Source organism: Sycon ciliatum, chromosome 11 (assembly GCF_964019385.1).
Source record: "Sycon ciliatum chromosome 11, ocSycCili1.1, whole genome shotgun sequence".
NCBI classification, from domain to species: Eukaryota; Metazoa; Porifera; class Calcarea; order Leucosolenida; family Sycettidae; genus Sycon; species Sycon ciliatum.
In genome coordinates, this window is record NC_088653.1 from 1916520 (window position 1) to 1941898 (window position 25379).

Below are 25379 nucleotides of genomic sequence, written 5' to 3' on the forward strand. Positions count from 1 at the left end.
TGGACAAGACACAGCACAAGACACAGAAGGTTATTGGCCCAGGGGCCTGGCTTCCTAGCCGGAAGCACTGCCGACAGGTTGCTGCACTTTCATTCACCTTCAATCTGACCTACCTTCCAACAACAAGCTTATCCTGGATGTGGGAGGTGGGAGTATCGAAGGTGGCGGAGTATTATAAATTTATAACTTTTTACTATTATGTTATCCAACCAAACCCTTACCATCACAGTAGGGCACTGAAGTGAGATTTCCATCAGCCGTGCAATTTGATGTGGCATCACCCACAATCCAATGACCCTCTTGGCAAGAAAAGGTAACATTGTGCGTGAATTGGACCACGGTTCTGTCAGCAGTGCCATTGGCAATGACAGGTACGTTACAGTACAGCGCTGTGCACAGAATAACGAAAAGAAGAAATGGTACATATACTATTTTAGCATCAGTAACTTGGTAATTGAGAACGCTTAATGTGAAATCTGCGTAGAGTAAAATAAAAAGTAAATTCTCATGCGAAATAATAACAATGCGAGACTCAGAGAGGATGAAGTGCAAGGAGTATAATGAAACGCCTGTTGTCCAACAGTCAGTGTGCTTCAGTTTATGATGGCACTTGTTTCACAGTTTTGTGCCGTGCTTGTAGGTTTAGTGAACTTAAAAATATTGAAAGCTGTTTTCATTCGCTAATATAGTTTGACCTGAGGATAGGTTGGGATTTGAACTCACAACTTCATGGTCACCAGACAGCATTCATAACCACAAGGCCAAAAAAGAAAGGATAAATCGTTGGATTTGATAAAAAATCGATACTGGCTTCCTGGGCAAATTGTAAACCATGGGAAAATGACGGAAACCTGGCCGAAATTCCAACTCCTTAACGGTTGGTCCAATTTTTCCGAAACGTTCACAGAACAATTTGCATTGTCCTGACAAGCCATTCGATGTACTTTGTGGTCCAAATTTCCCTTATCTTCATTCTTTTTAACCCTTTGCCGGCAAGTGCATTTTGTATATGAAATCCATAACATTGAGAAGGATGCCAATAACTCACAACGAGGGCACATTTTAAATGTGCAAGTTATGTTTTCTTGGAAGTCTGGTACTACTTCTTGACCATGGAAAAAATTATTTTCACATACCACACACATACGCTGCTAAATTGGCACCTATACGTCTAAGAACGGAAATTGTACATAGTGCAAATCGTCAGATTCCGACATTGACATGATACTGCCAAAAAAAGTCGACTTCGGAGCGGAAACGAACGTCATAGCCATCAGAGACTTCAGTGGCCGTGCCTCGCTCGCAATTCAGCGCAGCATCGCCCCAGAATCGCTGTCCGATGGCTCCGTAAGGTCGTGCGCAAGTCGCGCTGCGCTGCCGTCAATCAGGTACGTAGAAAGTCGATGGCCTAAAATTCCGTCTCTGGGAGACTGTCGACACGGGGATCACTCTCGATGGCTTTCCCACCATAACCACCATCAGATTCTTCCAGGTACATCACGACGACATCGTCTTCAGCGGCTGGAGCTCCCGATATTTGCGTGAGAATTTACTTGGCGTGCGCTCCGCTCCGCAATTTGAAATTCGCTTGCATCGGCGGCTTGAACGAAGTATTTATCTATCTGTCGTCGGTCCCAGAGCGAAGGTCTGCTAGGTCCTCGTCGGAGAAGTCATCTGAGGACGAAAGGAATTCACTGCGCAAGAGAAAATGCATCTGACGACGTTTTGACGGAGGCAGACGGCATTGTCGGCGCGCGTGTATTTCTGTAAGTTTTCGATCGCGCAGTTCTCAATGAAATCAAATGGGACACGCGTAGATCTCTTCAGCTACGGACAGGATCATACCTAGGCTGTGCGAGGGCCACGGGAAATCCCCGTGGGCTGATGCTTCCTGTCATAACAGGCATGGTTTTAGTATGCATGTCGAATGCGTCGTTTACGACGCATTCAAGTATGGGGCTGCTAGTAAAGGGTTAGTACCCAAACCTGATTGTAAATCTTTTTGAAACAGACTATAGATGACGTGAGAAGTGCTGTACTTATTTGAGTGTGTACAAGTTGCCTGTAAATGAATTACCCCCTTTGAAGCTGCACGAGGGGTCCTTCACAATTTTCAAGACACACAACCCTTACTAAAGAAAATGAAGACCGACTTACGTATTTCACACACAACACGCAAAAGCTGCGCTAGGCCCGCGAAATTGTCGTTGGAGTCAAGTAATAAAGATCCTTCAATTGGCAATCCTCTCCATGCAATGGTGTGTATGTTGGTTAAACCAACCGAGCATAAAGCGTGGAACGACGCTTCAGAGAGGATTGTACCATTGTGCCTGCTACACAGTGCTTGAGCAGAAGTGTAATTCAATTTGAGGCCAGGAGTTGATATTCTAGTTATGCTACCAGATGCTCTGCAAATTGTGTTGCCAATCAGCTCTGCAGTGACATAAACACACATGCACATACACACACACAAACACACACACACACACACACACACACACGAACACACACCAGCACAAACACCCCCCCCCCCCCACACACACACACAACGAAACCAAAAGGTAGCAGTCATATAATATTAATTATGGCAGCCAGTTGAACTCACTGCCATCGTGGTAAACGCCTTGGAGAATAGTTAAAATGAATGGCTAATGAAAATGGAATCTGATGCTTGCCTATGTGTAGAGGCCCCTAGAGACCTGTTTTTATTTGAGTGAACGAGGGTCATTATTTCTTCACGATACACAGGGTAGGGAACAGAAGTCATCAATGTGCAGGCAAGGATAGTAAAACAGGTTTTTAGTTTTGTTTTTGTTGCTGGCAGACCCCAATGACAGGGAAGGCCTAGATGGCCAAAAAAATTTCGTGGTTCCTGGGGGTGGGGGGGGGGGGGGGGGGAAGAAAAGCAAAGAGATTTTTTCAAATCAGTTTTGGTATTTGCAAAGATCCTAGTGATTATCAAGAATCCAGTCCCTGAATATGTTTCCTTGCCTCTGTGTGCTATCGCACACTGGTTCTGCTGCACGGTGCTTACCATCATATCGACAAGAGATATCACTAGCCATTGGTTTAGACTCCATTTGATCATTTTGTCGAGGAAGGCATGCTAAACAAATAGGCAAAGAATAGAAGAAGGTTGTTTATCCAATAATCAAATTTGTTATTTTTGACAGAATTCAGGGTGTTCCAATAAGTGACATTTTTGCACTGAGTTTAATTTTAAGCTAGGCACTTGCAGGGAGCATGTAATTCAAGGGGATATCCCGCAATCATGGCCAAACAACTGCGGAAAAGTTCGACTTTTCCCGTGACTGCAATGCAGAGCGAGATATCTCTGAAACGCGACATCATAAGTCTTCTGCGATTGTTGCATTAGAAAACTGAGCTCTTCGGCTTCTTCCTAGAAATCCGTCCAGTTTTGATTAGGTTATGAGCGTTTTAGTCAATCAACGGTATACCAGATTTGAACGGAAGGGCTCCATAGGGGTTAAAGGGCAGCGGTATCGACGTTTCAAGTAGGGTCCAGAATAAAGAGAATTTGATACTGCCAGGTTTCAATGACATATCTCTCGCTTCCGTATGATAAGCCAAACTTGCCAAATCGCCATTTGTATGCTCACGTTGCCCTATCGTTCATGCACCAAGCAAATTCGCAAACCCTCATTCATGTTGACATTTTTACTACATTCCAGCATATTGGGGTCCGTTCGGACCCCAACCGTATTTCGCTGAGTATCCATGAGCTCAGACCGTATTTTAGAGTTTTGTTCTTGTGTTTCTCTTCACGTACATCACTGCTAAAAACAAACTATGCTTTTCAGCAGAAAGGTGGAGTATGACGTGAAGGTGACATGAAACCAGCCATTGAGTCTTTCCGATTATTTCGCGGGAAAGTGGCGGAATGTGGAACAACACGAATAATGTTTGTGTTGGCACACACAGAAGTTTTCTTCTCTGACACACATACACGAACTGCTTGGTTTTTTGGAACTGGAATTAGATATTTTGGCAACTGCTGCTCAAACAGGCTAGATCAAGGGACACGAATGCGGGTTCCATTCGCACTCCGGACACGTATTTTTGATTCTCCAAATAGTTTGAAGAACATACTGGGTTGTATAGTCCCTTATGGAGCTCTGGTAGACCATTTACTAGCCGGAAGCAAAATATTCCCCTGGACACCCGACATATCGCAGATTCTACAGAACAATGCAGTGTGCTCAACGATTGATGAAAACGTAATATGCAAGGAAGGCCCTGACCTTGTTTGTGGTCACAGGGGGCACCTTCGGCGACTGACTTGTCCTGGAGCAGCACCAGGGGTAGAAAGTTCTGGAAATCTAAGCAATGTCAAAGCTCACTGGCTTTCGTGACAGGTGTCAATGCGACACTGAATACGAGCATTCACAAAATCGGTATCGAGCTGCCCCAAGAAAAGGAGATGCCTGGATGCCTTCTCATTGGTGATGTAGGCGGACTTGCTGGACAGCCCAATGATATACCCTGCAGGCTACAACTCATGGGTAGAGAAATTGCCCCGGGAGGCACCGTTGCGTCTTTCGCTTTGCGGTGTATGTTGTACACAATTTGTCGAGGTTATCTTAGGCACTCCTGCTGTTCAAGTGGAAGATGTGTTCAGGGTTCTGATTTGGTCCCTAAATATCCATGTTAGAATGAATTGAGGAGAGCTAAGCCATAGGTGATCAGCAATATACCACCTATTGTACCTGACTACGATATAGGTTACTGGGGTCCAAACGGACCCCATGCATGATTTCCGAAATAAAATTGAAACCAATCAAGAATTCCTAACCCAGACAATTTGATTACCTCTCATATAATTATATTATATATATATACCCAATGCTGTAGACAGCACGCTGTTTCGGCCATAAAGGCCTCATCAGTACAGCTACGAGCTAAATAGGCTAAATATATATTTTTTATTACAACATCTCAAGACTCGGTGGACACACCGGCCAATGTTAAGAGATTGGGTAATTGCCAACCACGGCGATAAATAACAATAGGGGAGGGAAAAAGAAAGAGTAGCAAAATGAACAGCAACAACAACTCCGTAAAGAAAGATAATGTACAAATAACGTATGTGGAGATAATAATTTTAATATAGCTATGAATAGGATGAAGGCCGCAGACATCACGCAACTACTTTACTTGTTTCACATGTATTACTGTGTATTTTATACCAAAAATATTATTGAAAACCCAGAATCGATTTTAACGTTCCTATCATCAGTGGGAAAAACAGAAATAAGGATACAACCAAAGAAACTGACGTTAAGTACTGTAAATTGAAAGGTGTTAGAAATAACATCAAGATACAAGTGCAATAAAACCACTAGACGAAACGCAAAAAAGGTAACAAGATTACATAACCAAAGGCGAGAAGGCACTGAACGAAGTGTCAACCTACGAATCCAACTTCAGTGCAACGAAATGCTCTTTCTGCTTACACAAAACAGGCTTATGAATACGTATACAAACTGCCTCAAACTGCATTGTATCTTGATGTTATTTCTAACACCTTTCTATTTACAGTACTTAACTTCAGTTTCTTTGGTTGTATCCTTAGTTCCGTTTTTCCCACTGATGATAGGAACGAGAAAAACGATTCTGGGTTTTCAATAATATTTTTTGTTGTAAATACACAGTAATACATGGCAAACAAGTAACGTAGTTGCGTGATGTCTGCGGCCTGCATCCTATTCATAGCTATATCAGAAAGATAATGCCAAATATAAACCGTGAAAAACACAGAGACGCAAAGGACATGAGGATAATGAGCTATTTATGTCGTAGTAAATAATTGTTGTTGAGGAATACCTGTAATTTCATGCTGATATCATGAAAGAAAAGAAAGTTATACCAAAACCAGACCCCTGGGGTCCATTTGGACCCCTGGGGTCCATTTGGACCCCACAACCCAGAATGAGGGTTAAGTTGCCGGGTATTTTGGAAAGTGGAATATGATGGATAAGACAGCACATCATGATTCGTCGTCGTTCTAGGAGAGGTCTGGTCGAGGAAAACATAATATTATAGAGAGTGATCCTAGAAAGGGACTTGGGCATATGATGAAGAACATTAACCCTTTGCGTGCTGAGTATGAGTTAACTCATGCTTTATGCATGACCTGATCCACTACGTACATGTTGACTAGCAAAGAAATTGCGCGATATATCGCAGTGCATAGACCAGTGTACAAACTTTCGTAACTTCGTCATACATAAACACATCGCGACATTCAATACACCCTTGGAAAGGACTTGACCTCATCTTTCCGGGGTGTTACGTTCTTCGCGATAGGATGAGAATTCGTTTAGCGGCAACAAGATGAACACGGAAATCACGGGCCAAAGGGAACGCGAATGTTTTGTTCATGACTTCGTTTTTTGAGGAGCGTGGCAGGGTATTTCCCTTTGGTAAGGCGCATGCGTGATGGACATCCACTGAAGCTCATGAATCTCAGCTTTGCAGCCCAGTTTGAATTGTGAAAATCTGGTGATATCAGTTCGAAAGGCCTTTCTCTTGCTTGCATACGATCAGTCCAACTCGCCAAATCGCCAATGGTATGCTGACGTTGCAATAGCAACAGATGCAGTGATGACATATTTTCGGCTTAGCTCCCCAGATTGCAGGTCGATCCCTGCAGAATTTAGTCATTTTCAATTGGTCTATTGTATTCACGAAGTGAAAGAAGGGCTGTGTTCAATGCTGTTAGTGAACTGTTTTTTATGCCACGGTCACCCGAGCTCGAATCTGCCATTCAGCCAAAAAAGCACTTGTTTACGTCACTATTACCATTGAATTGGCTGAACGGCGACTTTCTGCCGTTTTTCTGCTTGTTTGAGCCACAACTTTTAAAAGCTGCTGAAGGCCGGAATTAAAAAAAGATTTTGAGATCACTTGGAGCACAAGATGTAGTGGACATGAGGCCGAGGAACTGATATCGATGTTCTGTCTTGTTTCTACGTGTATGCCTTCGCCTTGGCTTTGGTTTTGACAGTGTCTGTCTATTCAACAGTTCAGTTTGATTTTCTCCAATGACCATGGATTCCTGGACTGTTCTTCTAGAGGGTAGATTGGTGGAGCTATGGTTCGAAGCAAAAACAAGGCCCCGAAGCCACAACTGAATTCTCGAAGAAAGGTACGAAGAAGAGAATGGATTGCGACAGATTTGAAGAACAGCATTGGCGGAGCAGAAAGCTCAACATCAGGAAAAAATCATCACCCGAATCATCGCGTCCATGCTAACCGAACAAATAATGGCGATTTTTCGTGACTTAATCGTACACAGTGAAGTGGTGCGAAATTTGAAACTTGAAAAAAGCGTCCAAAAAAGGTAACTCAACTAAGGTTCAAACCGCGCAATGTACTGTCTCAGGCGGAGTAATACGGCCTGTATTTTCATGATTTTCCTAATTCAGTACTGGCAAAATTTGGCCGAAGTCCTATTCTTGTAAGGCCTTGTTTTTGGGAGAAATCCACGTCAGAAACACAATGGGAAGAGGATTCCACAAGGTTTTGCAGAACACGAATTCTAAGAAAACTGAAAGATTAACCCACTTATGGCCATAAACTGGAAGTCCATCTTTTTATGAATCGACTATAGGCCTCAAGTGTATTCTTTTTATGCGCTTCTTCTTCAAATTTTCGGTATTTAACAAAAGTAACAAAGTACGCAGACGATCTGCTTTTATGAGGGAGCACATTCAATCACGATTTTCAGGCCAAAGAACTGATGTGCAGCACATGGTTTTTTCGATGGTAGGTGATTCCGTAGGTTTTCAGCAGAAGTTTGCAATGACTTGCGAGTGTGGTACAGTAAACAATCATGGTTTACAGAGAGAAAAACGAATCTGTCAAATTCAACGCATTCGTCCTATTTATGGTAAAGGGTTTTAAAACCACATCATCAGCTCTCTATTGAGCTGGCTCGTGTAAGGAAAAGAAGTCTCTCTTCTAAAGAGATTGAAGGTGGACTTACGAATTTCGCACACTACGAGGAAATGGCGAGACAGGTCTACTCTCATACCAAATGTAGTCAACGCTGTGATATTCTTGTCGGGCGATCCTCTCCACGCCACTCTGATATGGTCTGTCAAGCCATTTGCGCATCCATCCTGGAACGACGCTTCAGAGAGAATCGTGCCATTGTGATGGCTGCACAGTGCTTGCCCTGAAGTGTAACTCAATCGGCGGTCAGTGGTTCTTGTTATGGTCATTGTTGTCCCGCAACCTCTTTTGCCCGTCAGCCCTTCAATAAAATAAAAAAAGATCAGGAACAAACACAGACCATGAGAACAAAGACCATGGGTGCAGGGATCCTGCAAAACCACCTGCTCGTGCGTGTGTGTGGGGGGGGGGGGGGGAGTGGCCATGGCTGATTACACTTGCGGCAATATATGTGTGTGAGTGCAGTTGATTGCGGGTGGGGTGCTTCGGATTGGTCAATTCACACCTAAACATTATAGTTCGTAATGGTGTGTCATCAGGTACATTGAAAATCCACACACTTTGGTGAATTGAAATTTTGTCCAGCGTCTCCTTTCAATAAGAACAATGCAAAGTTGGCCGAATGAAGGGTAGAGGAAGAGAGTCATCCTCTCCACTTAACCATCACGACACTGACATAGATACGAAACGAAACAACTTAAAAATCCACAAGAAAACTTTACGCCCACCGCCGCGTTCACTTCGGTCTGAGAAGTTTCTATGAAAATATTAAGTCACCTCCACCATTACACTGCGCTCTTTAGCCGACTAGACCCTCCTGTACACAACCATCACCATTGCGAGGACACTTCCGTAGACGATATTGATAAACTCCTTCAGACAGCTGTTTTGCTAATACCTAGCTCATCGGTGAAGGTAGATGTTGAATGATTAAAAATATAGACCAAACTGCTATTATATAGGGGGTTTCCACATACAAAACTGGCATACCTGAGGTGATAACGCGGGAAAAGGAAAGTGTGAAGTACTGTTGACGCGCATTGGACATGCATGCAGCGTCGGAAATTCGGCGCGGAAAATCAATCACTATTCAATGCAGAAATAACGTGCCAGAATCAGAGTACTATGTAGCTAGTGACAGTCTGTTTACATGTACCAGTATTGCAGTTTCTATGAACATGAAATATACCCAGAGCACTCAAAAATCAGCTAAAGATGGACCTTTGACGCTCTCTATTCCTTTTCCAAGTCACGGACGTTGTCTCTCAAATTTCAAACTGGGAACAATGCAAAAGCATGGTCCTTTTCAGCAGGATCCATTCCGGCCAAACAGCTAAAATGCAAGTAAACAAGCAGTGCCGGAATACATAATGACATCTGTCCAGTCATGCAATGAATAGTCAATTTCAGCATTTCTGCTGATTGTGAAAGGCACAGGCATACAGGATCTACTCATTTTGCTTTGCACCTGACTTAATAGTTCATTGGGCCTGCACCCCATAACACGAAGCACGCGCTATCATCTCACACATTAAATTTTGTTCTGTGTTGGTGCACTCAGGCTTTACGGGGTCGGTTCAGCGCCTGTTACAATAACGGACAAAACGCTTCACACTTTCTTTTTGTGCGCCTTGCGAAAAACAGATTGCCGCGCTGCGCGCAAAGCGTAGCATGTTGGAGCCTTCTCGATGCAAAGTACTTAACCTCAAGGCCACATGATCTGGGTCTGTTGGTGAGCCGAATTGAGATTACATGAGCGACTCGATTCCGCAAGGATCCCTCTCTTTTGTCCTTTGAAAACGACCAGTTCGGCGCAACTCTCTAAAACAGGATTGCTCTACTTTTGGGCAAAAGCTTGTTGGTTTTAGCTGATCCCAGTTCATGTATTAGCTTGCTGTGCAGTAAAACACTAGCTGCATCTCATGTTTGCATTTAAGTGGTCTTTGTAAAAATAAAAGTGAAAATAAACCTGGTTTTACATCTTTAGCACGACGCTATTTGAACGTGCCTCACGTCAACACCAGTAATAGTGGCATTTTCCCATGAAAGTACTAGCTGCTCAAGGATCCATAACTTTACCTTCCCCTTGGACGAATTCCATGATCTTGAGCTTCCTGGAAAGGTCTTGAGACGAGGGACAAACTGGTGTCAAACCCAGGTCGGAGCGAAACCAAAACCCCGTGCTACAGTCTGGCAAACTTCATCCACGCGTTTGACAGACTGGAGTACGGCCACGACTAACCGAGCTCAACTATTCAGCTGCCATTTCGGTCTCCCTGCTCGTATCGAGCTCAATTGTTTTGTGAGGACTCACGGGATCAACTACCATCATTTGAATCTTGTTTCCATGGCAGCAGGTAGCGCAAAAATGATCCATGATGGATAATACGCGTTCCGCAGACTACTAAAAAATTTGATTTGAAAAGATTTGAAATTTGCCGTGTCGAGTCCCTTATCTCCACAACCGGTAGTCCTGTCGCTTCGGTGATTGATTCTATCGCCAGCTGAAAGTTTTCTCTTGCAGATACATAGTTCGATTGAGAGAATTGACCAAGTAGCGAGTGAGCATAGCCAGCAATCGCATGTCATCACGTACATTGAAAATCAACATAATTTTGCGAATCGACCTTTTTTTCAGGATCACTTTTCAACGAGGACGAAGCAAAGTCGGCCGAACAAAGCCTAGAGGAAGAAAATCACCCTCTCCACTTCACCATCACGATACTGACATAGATACGAGATGAAACAACTAAAAAATCCACAAGAAAACTGTACGGCCATCATCGCGCTGACTTTGGTCTGACTTTGGTCTGAGAATTTCTATCACAATCAAAAATGTACGAGGAGCACTCAAAAATAAGCCACAGACGTACCTTTATCGCTCTCCACTCCTTTTTCAAGGCACAAAAGTTGACTCTCCACTTTCAAACCAGGAACCAGACATACCAGTGGTCCTTTTCAGCTGCTCCACGACCGCAGGAAATGTTCACCAAGGGGCGCAGAGCAGCATCCATTCCAGAAAAAAGAGCTAAAATACGAGTGAGACTGCATGACTGAGTACATGAGTACATGTATGAGTACATGCAGAAAATAGTCAATTTCAGCGTTTCTGCTCCAACCAGCTACTAGCTTCGACTAGAAACAAAGATTACACCAAAGGATCAAACAACAACCATTTTCTGCAGTTTTTTTGCAGATGGCTTCCTTGTGCTTGGCCCAGCACGCCAAATAATCACACCTCGGAGGAGTACAAAAATTACAACTCTCAGATGTCCTCGATTGCTGGCCATGGTTACGATAGTTTGAAGAAGTCACTATGGACTTAACACGGACCCCACGACTATGAGGTGCAGGTTCACTGTACAGTGTACAGCGCGCGTCGTACGAGTTCGACGGCCGTGGGGCATGCAACTCATGTGCGTTGTACTAGTCCGACGCTCGCGCTAAAGGGGTTAAAGGGCAAGCTAAGGCAAAAATAAAAATTACACCAGTTGTAGTCTTCGGGGTGCTTTTATAAGAACGAAATGGCGCTTTTAGTGACATTTTGCATACAAATCCCCATATAGTAGGGCGCAGTCACCCTGTTTCGGTGGAAGTGCGCGAGTTCGATTGGGATCAAAGTAGGAAGGGAGCGTCTCAGCTTCCTCGGACCACGACCATTCGGTGAAATTTTCATTTTTGCCTTAACTTCCGCTTTAAGCAACCAACCCGTGGTGCAAGCAAAACCTGTCGTGAAAGCCACGTTGTCTTTAGAACCAGGTCCCACAGCGTCTGTGTAAAACTGTCGGTACATGGAAAAGCGGTTGTGAAGAGCACATGGTCGCTAAACCAAGAGGTCGCTTACACCATGTTTTCCAGTACTTGGAAGGAAAGTATTTTACACTTACTATAACATATTGGCACTGAGCTCAATGTACCATCACCGTTGCACGTAGCTGATGAATTCCCCCACAGAAAGTATGTATGCTCGCATGTAAACTGAACAGAAGCACCATATTGAACGAATGAAGCATTACTCATACCATTTTGTATAACTGGTACACTGCAATTGAGAACTGTACATAAGGTCAACAGAGAAAAAGAACAAGAAAATAAAATTAATTATCCCCATTCCAATCTCGGCCTTAGCTTTTACGACTTCGCCGATATAAGTCATTCCTCGTAAACTCCAGATGGCAGTCTGGAGTCAGTCACGTGGCAAGGTCGACAAAAAGTGTGTGTTCCTCTTTGGAACAACCACCTTCGTGTCCAATCTCGGCCTTAGAACATTTTCGGCTCGTATTCTAATGCACTGCCAACTGGTTGCTGCGCTTTCATTCACCTTCAAGTTGACCCACCTTCCAACAACAAGCCCATCCTTCCACCTCCAGCGCTCCCCCTCACCAGTGGGTGGTCGATCCACTAGGTTAGCCACAGAGATGGCCAACCGGCACCTGCTCCAACTTAAGTTTAAGATGCCCGTGAGCTCTCGTAGCAGCCTCCAGGGTTCCTACCAAGACTGCATTATTCCCTGGTGGAATAGCCTACCAGAGACCATTCTACTAGCACACCCGCAACCCAGACTGCTCCTGTCCTTCAAGAAAATGTACAACAAACATCTGCTGCACCTGAACTGACAAACAGCCGCCGACACCATATGCAACGGTTTAGACCAGCGCCTCACTAGCACCCCCCCCCCCTCTCCTAACCACAATGTGACGTTATCTTTCCGTCTGCTTCTCTCACGCCCAGCTACTCATTGTCCTTGTTCCTCACTATTATCAAGAGTACATAACCCCAAGAGTGTGAGCTATGGGGTCTGCGACGGCAGAACTTCACATCACGTGATGAACCCGTACAAATTCATTGCACTCTGTGCATGATAGATACAGGGTTGTACGCAGCCCAGCTTTAGGTAACAACTCTCTTGTGGTCACTTTGCACTGTTTGCCAGCATAACCTTTTGAACCATGTCACGTGATGTGAAGTTCTGCCGTCGCAGCACAGCATAGAGGTTGTGCAGGCAGTTGCACACTCTTTGGGTTATGTACTCTTGCTATTATTCATTTCCCCTCCTCCTCCCCTCCCTATGGTTCTACTACATTATAGCACGTTTTGTCTGTGTAGACGTTGAGACCTTCAAGGTTGGCAGAGCAGCCTGGCCCTGCCACCACTTCTCGCACATATTCAGGAATATAGTGGACTTTCTTATAGAAAAAATAAAAACAAAAAAGGAATCACGACGGCGGGATTTGGTCGTTTATTGCTATTTTAAATAAAACGGTTATTTCTCCGTCAATTACTTACATACCCGAAACGTCCTGGCACTACTTACTAATGCAGATTGGTACCGAAGTAAGCTTGTTTCTGATGGTGCAATTTGGTGTGCTATCACCCTCAAGCAAAAACCCTTGTTGCAAAAATTGATCCTTCCTGTAAAAGCAGCACTACTTGCCTGGTCCTCCGCAGCTGCTCTGTGTGTTGCCACCGCGCCATATCATCTCTACCAACACCAAAACCCGCAGCGAGCATGGTAGTGTCAGTGGCCATGACCACCAGCTTCAACACCAGCTGCCTGCATCTGGCCCGCTGGCACTGAAACGCTCGTTCCCACACTGTAGCATCAGCGATTGGAACTCCCTCCCTGCCGCTCTCCTGTCCCAGATTCCCCACAGCAAGAGAATGCAATTATTCAAAACGAATGTTTATCGCCATCATCGCAGCACAAACTGGGTCTGGGCAGTCGATTCCCTATGAATAGTGTGATGCTGTGGTAGTTTCTCCCTCACACTCGCTCGTGTTAAACCATCTTTCTGACCTGTACAGCTCTGTCTTCCTTTTTCTGTCGCAGTAATGTAGTTAGTGTGTGTTAGCATCCACCGATCACACTGCCATATTGGCATCTGCCACGCACCGCTGCATCAGTGCATTGCGCACTGCACTCACACTGCCAGCGCATAGATTTGGGCATGCTTAGCCTGATCTTTCTCTTTCTTTCTTGCTGTTGGCTTCACTTCAAAGTCTAATTAGTGATAACTTTTAGCTTGTGCCAGCATCAAATCTTCGTTGCCTGGTATGGAATCCATTCAGGGCCCATGTTTTGGGGGAAATAGCATTGAACACGATAGGGTCCTCAACATTCAGCACCCAACCAGGTCTACGGGATTCTACGAGATTCTACGTGGTTTCGTGCATCTGTACAACGTGCATAAGGCTTATAGCAGGTACACTGCATTCGGGAACTGCACGCAGAAAAAGGACAACAAGAACAATGTTAAGCCTAGTTCACATTCGACGGGCGCGTTACTCATGCCGGTATGTAGCCTAAGTGAAGAATTAATCATTCCAAATTGTATAGCAGATACACTGCAATTGAGAACTGGACTTAAGGTCGAAAGAAGAAAAAAGAAGAAGAATGGAAATTATCGAGAACAGCAAGGTTGAGCAGGATCCGGATGTGGGCGATGAGAGTGATACTGATGAGGACGCGTTCGATATTGACAAGAAGACGTCTGCCATCTACAAGCATTTGGTGTAAAATCCGGAAAACGTACTTCGAAGTAAGCTGACTGGCGATACCTGGTTTAGTGTTAATTGTTGCGCACGTTTCTTTAAGCAGCTACAAGTGGTGGAAGCTGTATACTTTCGTACACGTGCCCCTGTGCTATGCACGCAAAAAGAAAATGTTGAAGCACTCACACTCTTCAAATAATACGCACTCACCATTTTCGTCCACACGCACCCACAGCTGCAACAATCCTCTACTGCTAGCATTCTCAGAGCAACTGCATGAGCTCGCACTATCCGAGTTATTCATAACCACAAGCTGCTGCATTCTCACACTCCTTATCATATCATTCCACACACGTAACTGGTTGCTTTGTGATTCTTATTATGCAAGGTTGTTGCACTGATGATGGTCACGAGAAAACCTGGAATTTTTCATTTTAACCCTTTGGAGTCCATGGTTCGATTTCGAACCATGGGCATTTTGTATGCATGTGGGCGCAGTCAAACTTTCGGTTCTTGGCCAAATCTTGACCAAATTCAACAATCGAAGGGTCTAGATGGTAGAGAAAACTCTCAGCTATCGCCTCGAACAGGTCCGAAGTCTCTCCGATGAAGTTTGAGTGAGCGGCGAGCGATCAAACATTTCGAATTTTCTGCGCTGCGTGCTGCGAGTCAGCAGTGCGTGAAAAAAAGGGATTTTCCCAGCTTCATGACAGGCGGCATATGCCAGGACCGGCGCGGCGCGAAGTCACGGCAAGGTAAGCTTCTACTCGAAAAAAATTGAACAGTTCCGAGCTAGATTCAGTGAAATGGCTACAGGAGACCGATTTCGTCTCTGATCTGGAGCTGGACTCGCGTTTGGGGCGCGTTGTGGCGGACAATGAATAGTGCTCTTTGCGAGTTTGGGCTCATTGTATGTCTCTCATCAAGAGCTTTCCAACAAGCCCAAGATCTTCAAAATCGGTGAAGTAGAACCAAAGTTATGTTGGAAATGGAGTGCGCATTTTCGTGACTGTCACAAATTCTGCGGAAGCAAAAAAGTTACGGACTCCAAAGGGTTAATAAGACAATATATCTAATATTGACTGAGTCAGAGGTCATTATAAGAAATAAAGGCGAGTAAAAGACGGAGGGGAAGCCGAGGTCTTTTACGAGGTTTTCATTTCCTATACTGCCAAGTGCGAAGTCAATGTTTAATTTATCACGACAAAGATGCCGTATTTCAAATTCCAAACCGATTACCTCACGATTCCCGGTTTTGGGATAGCGCAACCGTCGCCCCATCACCTACTCATACAGTGACCATGCTGCACTAGGTACTGTTCAACTGCGCAATACTGAAGCAGTCAAATGTCAGCAGTCAATATACCCTAAGGGGTGAAATGTGCAGGAATATTTGACTGCTTAGGTAAAGCGAAAATCAATGGGAGTCAATACTAAGAGAGTGATAATACATCGTTATAAGTACACCATTGGTTTTATTCATTGCTATTTAAATGGAAATTATGCCTATTTTTGGCTGTTCTAGTGAGGGTATTTTCCTTGTTCGAAACTCTCTGGAACTCAAGAAAAACGGTTCGTATTCGGAGTATTCTAAATTTATAACTTTTCACTATTATGTTATCCAACCAAACCCTTACCATCACAGTAGGGCACTGAAGTGAGATTTCCATCAGCCGTGCAATTTGGTGTGGCATCACCCACGATTCCCTGGCTCTCTTGGCATGAATAGGTAACATTGTGCGTGAATCGGACCACGGTTCTGTCAGCAGTGCCATTGGCAATGACAGGTACATTACAGTACAGCGCTGTGCACAGAATAACGAAAAGAAATGATACATTTACTATTTTAGCATCAGTATCTTCTTGATTGAGAGCGATAAAAGTGCAATCTGCGTAAGCGTTCTCGGAGTCAAGTAAAAAGTAAATTCTCATGAGAAATAAAAAAATGCGAGACTCAGAGAGGGTGAAGTGCAAGGAATATAATGAAACGCCTGTTGTCCAACAGTCAGTGTCCTTCAGTTTATGATGGCACTTGTTTCACAGTTTTGTGCCGTGCTCATAGGTTTAGTGAACTTAAAATATTGAAAGCTGTTTTCATTCGCTAATATAACCCCAAGCTATGCTTCCAGAAAGAAGACGTCACTAAACTTAGACTAGTCTCTTAGCATTCACGCACACATGCCCCCCACCGCCCCCCTCATACCCATGCGCGTACTCCTTACACTTCACCCTCGCTGAGTCTCACATTGTTATTATTTCTCACCTGCTCATCATATTTTTCTCTCCGCCCTACCCTGTTAGTAGTTCACACTTTTCTAGTCTTTCGCACTTCACCTTCTTTTCTCCTATTATCTTTCACATAGTGCATTTCGTACTCTTCCAAGTATCCATTGTTGTTAATTGCTAAAGAAGAGGTTTGTGCGACTTCGACAATAGTAGGGGAAGAGTGTGTGGCTCCCTACATGGAAGCTCACGGTTTTCCTGCCGACTTGAATTCTCACTTGACTAACTCACGCGCCTCCATGCGCGACACTGACTCACCCAGCTATCTGGTGTTCACAAGGTGTTTGCCGCGCTGGCAACGGAGCATCTCTGTAAGTCTGTATCCCTCGTGATGTTTGTGCCTGGAGAGCACTATATAAGTGGTGTTTTTCAGGCACAATCTTCCTCAGCCTACTGAAGCTCAACCGACGAGGGGTGAATTCCCCGAAACACTGTGTATTGAGCAGGGAGCGGTGTGTCGTAAAATGATGTGTTGTTTTCCTGTGTGATGGCGTTCACCAAACTGTCTCATCTAGTCTCGTGCATGTGTGATTTGAGCATGCACGAGTTTGTAGTCGAGAGTCCTTTTCTCAGTCTTCTTGTTCGTCCCTGTCAGAGCAGTTTGCTTTTCCGTCCGATAAAAATAAATAATGTAACAAACAAGACTTGTCCTTTGTGCCCTGCATGTTGGGGAAAGGAAAGGCTGTGATTCCGTAACAGGTACTTTCTTGCAGGTTTGCCGAGTGGACGGTTCGATGGACTTCGCGTGTGGTCTTTATAGCAGCCGTGAGTTAGTCAAGTAGGAATTCGAAGCGGCAGGAAAACCGCGACCTCCCATGTAGGGAGCAACACACTCTTCCCCTGTTTATTGCTAGATTTCCGTATTGCGACCTATTGGTGAACGTCTCTTTTTGATGATTACTACGTCCAATGTCCGCTTCGCTGATCCTGCTGATTGCCATAATATAGTTATATATTGCAAAACTAGTCAGGCCGCCTCCGAAATAAGGAATAATAAGCATTTCTGTTGTGATGTGCTTAGCACGTTTCACATTGTTACTCTTTAGCGAAATTCTTGTTATTCACGTTGTCACTTTTGTTCCGCTCTCTTGTTCCTTACTTACCTTTGAAAATCGCTACATTTTCCATGGCCACTTCATTCCGAAAGATGGTCTTGCAGATCGAACCGTTTAAATAATTACAGTCCGTTTCAAAAAGATTTGCAATCCTGGCGATTGCCCGCGGAGTTTGGCGTCTTACCGTATGAGCACTGGATCACTGCCTGGAAAAACTCACTGCGAACTCGAAGAAATATTCCGTGCGAAGGCAGGAAAAATGACTACTCGTCCTCACTCACGTTGATACAGTCATGTATCTACGTATGGTTTACAACAAACGAGTTCTTCTTCGTATCAAGAGTACATGAAAACATTCCTGTACTCTTGCTCGTATCGATAATGGAGTCAGAGAGGACATGTCGAAACGAAAGTGTTGTAAATGTTGACGAGCGGCATCGGTCCCAATTCGTTTTGTGACTAAAATAGTTTCTTTGAGCTGCGATGCAATTTACTCACCATGTGACGAAAAAGACATCGACACGGACTCATTCCCAAGGCCGTGACCTGGCAAAGCTATCCGTGTGACTTCGACGTTTTGAGAAAAGCAGACGCTTGTGAACGCTGTTAGAAGACGGCGTTGACTGCTAATTTCAAATAAATTGGCGATCTTGAAATACTAAAATAAATCTCAAAAGCTTCTGGCTACAGCTCGATGACTTCCATATAATTCACTCACACCATTGCAATGTTGTGCGTGTGTTCACATGGCGTGAGCCAGTCAAGTGTCAGTCAGTTCGGCAGGAAGCGCGAGCTCCAACAACAAGTCGTTTGGTGCAGCCATCTTCTTTGTCTTGTACCAGCTTGATCACCAAAACAATGAAAAAAGGTTTGACCTGAGGATAGGTTGGGATTTGAACTCACAACTTCATGGTCACCAGACAGCATTTATAACCACAAAAAAGAAAGGATAAATCGTTGGATTTGATAAAAAAATCGATACTGGCTTCCTGGGCAAATTGTAAACCATGGGAAAATGCCGGAAACCTGGCGGAAATTTTAACTCCTTAACGGTTGGTCCAATTTTTCACAAACGTTCACAGAACAATTTGCATTGTCCTGACAAGCCATTCGATGTACTTTGTTGTCCAAATTTCCCTTATCTTCATACTTTTTAAGACCCAAACCTGATTGTAAATCTTTTTGAAACAGACTATAGACGACATGAGAAGTGCTGTACTTATTTGAGTGTGTACGAGGTGAATAGCAATTTCTGGACATGAAAATAAAATAGAGGCCCACTGGCTGTGTGCTTTACATTTTTCATATCTTTTTGTATCTATTGTATGGCCTAATCCTTCATCTTTCCAAATACGTGACAATTGCTCATGCTGTGATCCTAGAGACTTTATAGCAGGATGTTTTCGACAGGCCAATTTTTTGGCCTAAATTTCAGTGTATGGAATTCTGGACATGAAAGTAGAATAGCATCAATAGGCATCCTATACTGCACCATTTTTCTATTTTTTTCGATTGATGGACTGCAGTTGGCCTCTTCACACTTCCAGCCAACAGGTCCAAGACTATACAGCGTCTGAAGTGGAGTGCACATGGGGAAGCCAACGATTCGTCCATTACTTCCTATTTTACTCAAAATTCAAAATTCTCATGCGACATAGTACCACAAAACTCGTTGAAATGCCTCCCAAGAAAAGGCTATCAACAAGGCACTGACACGAGGAGAAACTACAACAGCCCAGCTGTCAACTACAACAAGAAAAAACTTCATCAACCAGACTGACTTGACTCTACACGCGACGAAACATTATTTTACTCGAAATGTCCAGAAATGTACAATGTCCAGAAATAGCAATTCACCTCGTACAAGTTGCCTGTAGATGAATTACCCCCATTGAAGCTGCACGAGGCGTCCTTCACAATTTTCAAGACACACAACCCTTACTAAAGAAAATGAAGACCGACTTACGTATTTCACACACAACACGCAAAAGCTGAGCTAGGCCCGGGAAATTGCCGTTGGAGTCACGTAATAAATATCCTTCAATTGGCAATCCTCTCCATGCAATGGTGTGTATGTTGGTTAAACCAACCGAGCATAAAGCGTGGAACGACGCTTCAGAGAGGATTGTGCCATTGTGCCTTCTACACAGTGCTTGAGCAGAAGTGTAATTCAATTTGAGGCCAGGAGTTGATATTCTAGTTATGCTACCAGATGCTCTGCAAATTGTGTTGCCAATCAGCTCTGCAGTGACATAAACACATATGCACATACACACACACAAACACACACACACACACACGAACACACACCAGCACAAACACCCCCCCCCCCCCCACACACACACACAATGAAACCAAAAGGTAGCAGTCATATAATATTAATTATGGCAGCCAGTTGAACTCACTGCCATCGTGGTAAACGCCTTGGAGAAAAATTAAAATGAATGGCTAATGAAAATAGAATCTGATTCTTGTCTATGTGTAGAGGCCCCTAGATACATGTTTTTATTTGAGTGAGCGAGGGTCATTATTTCTTCACGATACACTGGGTACGGAACAGAAGTCATCAATGTGCTTAAAGGCAGGCAAGGATAGTAAAATAGGTTTTTAGTTTTGTTTTTCTTGCTGGCCGATACCAATGACAAGGTTGACCTAGATGACAAAAAAAACTGCGTGGTTCGGGGGGGGGGGGAAGAAAAGCAAAGAGACTTTTTTCAAATCAGTTTTGGTATTTGAAAAGATCCTAGTGATTATCAAGAATCCAGTCCCTGAATATGTTTGCTTGCCTCTGTGTGCTTCCGCACACTGGTTCTGCTGCGCGGTGCTTACCATCATATCGACAAGAGATATCACTAGCCATTGGTTTAGACTCCATTTGATCACTTTGTTGAGGAAGGCATGCTAAAAAATGGGCAAAGAATAGAAGAAGGTTGTTTATCCAATAATCAAATTTGTTATTTTTGACAGAATTCAGGGTGTTCCAATAAGTGACATTTTTGCACTGAGTTTAATTTCAAGCTAGCCACTTGCAGGGAGCATGTAATTCAAGGGGATAACCCGCAATCATGGCCAGTCACTGCGAAAAAGTTCGACTTTTCCCGTGACTGAAATGTAGAGCGAGATATCTCTGAAACGCGACATCGTAGCTCTTCGGCGATTGTTGCATTAGAAAAATGAGCTCTTCGGCTTCTTAGAAATCCGTCCAGTTTTGATTGAGTTATGAGCGTTTTAGTCAATTAACGGTATACCAGATTTGAACGGAAGGGCTCCATAGGGGTTAAAGGGCAGCGGTGTCGACGTTTCAAGCAGGGTCCAGAATAAAGAGAATTTGATACTGCCAGGTTTCAATGACATATCTCTCGCTTCCGTATGATAAGCCAAACTTGCCAAATCGCCATTTGTATGCTCACGTTGCCCTATCGTTCATGCACCAAGCAAATTCGCAAACCCTCATTCATGTTGACATTTTTACTACATTCCCAGCATATTGGGGTCCGTTCGGACCCCAACCGTATTTCGCTGAGTATCCATGAGCTCAGACCGTATTTTAGAGTTTTGTTCTTGTGTTTCTCTTCATGTACATCACTGCTAAAAACAAACTACGCTTTTCAGCAGAAAGGTGGAGTATGACGTGAAGGTGACATGAAACCAGCCATTGAGTCTTTCCGATTATTTCGCGGAAAAGTGGCGGAATGTGGAACAACACGAATAATGTTTGTGTTGGCACACACAGAAGTTTTCTTCTCTGACACACATACACGAACTGCGTGTTTTTTTGGAACTGGAACTAGATATTTTGGCAACTGCTGCTCAAACAGGCTAGATAAAGGGACACGAATGCGGGTTCCATTCGCACTCCGGACACGTATTTTTGATTCTCCAAATAGTTTGAAGAACATACTGGGTTGTATAGTCCCTTATGGAGCTCTGGTAGACCATTTACTAGCCGGAAGCAAAATATTCCCCTGGACACCCGACATATCGCAGATTGTACAGAACAATGCAGTGTGCTCAACGATTGATGAAAACGTAATATGCAAGGAAGGCCCTGACCTTGTTTGTGGTCACAGGGGGCACCTTCGGCGACTGACTTGTCCTGGAGCAGCGCCAGGGGTAGAAAGTTCTGGAAATCTAAGCAATATCAAAGCTCACTGGCTTTCGTGACAGGTGTCAATGCGACACTGAATACGAGCATTCACAAAATCGGTATCGAGCTGCCCCAAGAAAATGAGATGCCTGGATGCCTTCTCATTGGTGATGTAGGCGGACTTGCTGGACAGTCCGATGATATACCCTGCAGGCTACAACTCATGGGTAGAGAAATTGCCCGGGAGGCACCGTTGCGTCTTTCGCTTTGCGGTGTATGTTGTACACAATTTGTCGAGGTTATCTTAGGCACTCCTGCTGTTCAAGTGGAAGATGTGTTCAGGGTTCTGATTTGGTCCCTAAATATCCATGTTAGAATGAATTGAGGAGAGCTAAGCCATAGGTGATCAGCAATATACCACCTATTGTACCTGACTACGATATAGGTTACTGGGGTCCAAAAGGACCCCATGCTTGATTTCCGAAATAAAATTGAAACCAATTAAGAACTTCTAACCCAGACAATTTGATTACCCTCTCATATAATTATATATTATATATATACCCAATGCTGTAGACAGCAAGCTGTTTCGGCCATAAAGGCCTCATCAGTACAGCTACGAGCTAAAGAGGCTAAATATATATTTTTTATTACAACATCTCAAGACTCGGTGGAAACACCGGCCAATGTTAAGAGATTGGGTAATTGCCAACCACGGCGATAAATAAAAATAGGGGAGGGAAAAAGAAAGAGTAGCAAAATGAACAGCAACAACAACTCCGTAAAGAAAGATAATGTACAAATAACGTATGTGGAGATAATAATTTTAATATAGCTATGAATAGGATGAAGGCCGCAGACATCACGCAACTACTTTACTTGTTTGACATGTATTACTGTGTATTTTATACCAAAAATATGATTGAAAACCCAGAATCGATTTTCACGTTCCTATCATCAGTGGGAAAAACGGAATTAAGGATACAACCAAAGAAACTGAAGTTAAGTACTGTAAATAGAAAGGTGTTAGAAATAATATCAAGATACAAGTGCAATAAAACCACTAGAGGAAACGCAAAAAAGGTAACAAGATTACATAACCAAAGGCGAGAAGGCACTGAACGAAGTGTCAACCTACGAATACAACTTAAGTGCAACGAAATGCTCTTTCTGCTAACACAAAACAGGCTTATGAATACGTATACAAACTGCCTCAAACTGCCTTGTATGTTGATGTTATTTCTAACGCCTTTCTATTTACAGTACTTAACTTCAGTTTCTTTGGTTGTATCCTTAGTTCCGTTTTTCCCACTGATGATAGGAACGAGAAAAACGATTCTGGGTTTTCAATAATATTTTTTGTTATAACTACACAGTAATACATTGCAAACAAGTAACGTAGTTGCGTGATGTCTGTGGCCTTCATCCTATTCATAGCTATATCAGAAAGATAATGCCAAATAAAAACCGTGAAAAACACAGAGACGCAAAGGACATGTGGATAATGAGCTATTTTTGTTGTAGTAAATAATTGTTGTTGAGGAATACCTGTAATTTCATGCTGATATCATGAAAGAAAATAAGGATATTCCAAAAACCAGGCCCCTGGGGTCCATTTGGACCCCACAACCCGGTATGAGGGTTAAGTTGCCGGGTATTTTGGAAGGTGGAATAAGATGGATAAGACAGCACATAATGATTCGTCATCGTTCTAGGAGAGGTCTGGTCGAGGGTAACATAATATTATAGAGAGTGATCCTAGAAAGGAACTTGGGCATATGATGAAGAACATTAACCCTTTGCATGCTGAGTACGAGTTAACCCGCACTTTATGCATGACCTGATCCACTACGTACGAGTTAACTAGGAAAGAAATTGCGCGATATATCGCAGTGCATAGACCAGTGTACAAACTTTCGTAACTTCGTCATACATCAACACATCGCGACATTCAATACACCCTTGGAAAGGACTTGACCTCATCTTTCCGGGGTGTAACGTTCTTCGCGAAAGAATGAGAATTCGTTGAGCGGCAACAAGATGACCACGGAAATCTCGGGCCAAAGGGAACGCGAATGTTTTGTTCATGACTTCGTTTTTTGAGGAGCGTGGCAGGGTATTTCCCTTTGGTAGGGTGCATGCGTGATGGACATCCACTGAAGCTCGTGGATCTCAGCTTTGCAGCGCAGTTTTAATTGTGAAAATCGGGTGATATCAGTTCGAAAGGCCTTTCTCTTGCTTGCATACGATCAGTCAAACTCGCCAAATCGCCTATGGTATGCTGACGTTTCAATAGCGACAGATGCAGTGATGACATACTTTCGGCTTAGCTCCCCAGATTGCAGGTCGATCCCTGCAGAATTTAGTCATTTTCAATTGGTCTATTGTATTCACGAAGTGAAAGAAGGGCTGTGTTCAATGCTGTTAGTGAACTGTTTTTTTTCGCCACGGTCACCCGAGCTCGAATCTGCCATTCAGCCAAAAAAGCACTTGTTTACGTCACTATTACCATTGAATTGGCTGAACGGCGACTTTCTGCCGTTTTTCTGCTTGTTTGAACCACAACTTTTTCAAGCTGCTGAAGGCCAGAATTAAAAAAAAGATTTTGAGATCACTTGGAGCACAAGATGTAGTTAGTGGACATGAGGCCGAGGAACTGATATCGATGTTCTCTCTTGTTTCTACGTGTATGCCTTCGCCTTGGCTTTGGTTTTGACAGTGTCTGTCTATTCAACAGTTAAGTTTGATTTTCTCCAATGACCATGGATTCCTGGACTGTTCTTCTAGAGGGTAGATTGGTGGAGCTATGGTTCGAAGCAAAAACAAGGCCCCAAAGCCACAACTGAATTCCCGAAGAAAGGTACGAAGAAGAGAGTGGATTGCGACAGATTTGAAGAACAGCATTGGCGGAGCAGGAAGCTCAACATCAGGAAAAAATCATCACCCGAATCATCGCGTCCATGCTAACCGAACAAATAATGGCGATTTTTCGTGACTTTACCGTACACAGTGAAGTGGTGCGAAATTTGAAACTTGAAAAAAGGGTCCAAAAATGGTAACTCCACTAAGGTTCAAACCGCGCAATGTACTGCCTCAGGCGGAGTAATACGGCCTGTATTTTCATCATTTTCCTAATTCAGTACTGGCAAAACTTGGCCGAAGTCCTATTCTTGTAAGGCCTTGTTTTTGGGAGAAATCCACGTCAGAAACACAATGGGAAGAGGATTCCACAAGGTATTGCAGAACACGAATTCTAAGAAAACTGAACGATTAACCCACTTATGGCCATAACCTGGAAGTCCATCTTTTTATGAATAGACTATAGGCCTCAAGTGTATTCTTTTTATGCGCTTCTTCTTCAAATTTTCGGTATTTAACAAAAGTACCAAAGTACGCAGACGATCTGTTTTTATGAGGGAGCACATTCAATCACGATTTTCAGGCCAAAGAACTGATGTGCAGCACATGGTTTTTTCGATGGTAGG

General features: G+C 43.6%; 1 long non-coding RNA gene across 1 annotated transcript; it reads right to left on the bottom strand.

The window, feature by feature from the left end:
* Positions 1-227: 227 nt before the first annotated feature.
* On the bottom strand, positions 228-3106 carry LOC135827414 (uncharacterized). The gene is made up of 3 exons (XR_010555441.1): positions 3035-3106; positions 2158-2433; positions 228-389 (listed from the first exon to the last, which is right to left on the bottom strand). It is a non-coding gene; the product is annotated as an uncharacterized LOC135827414 (long non-coding RNA).
* Positions 3107-25379: the final 22273 nt, after the last annotated feature.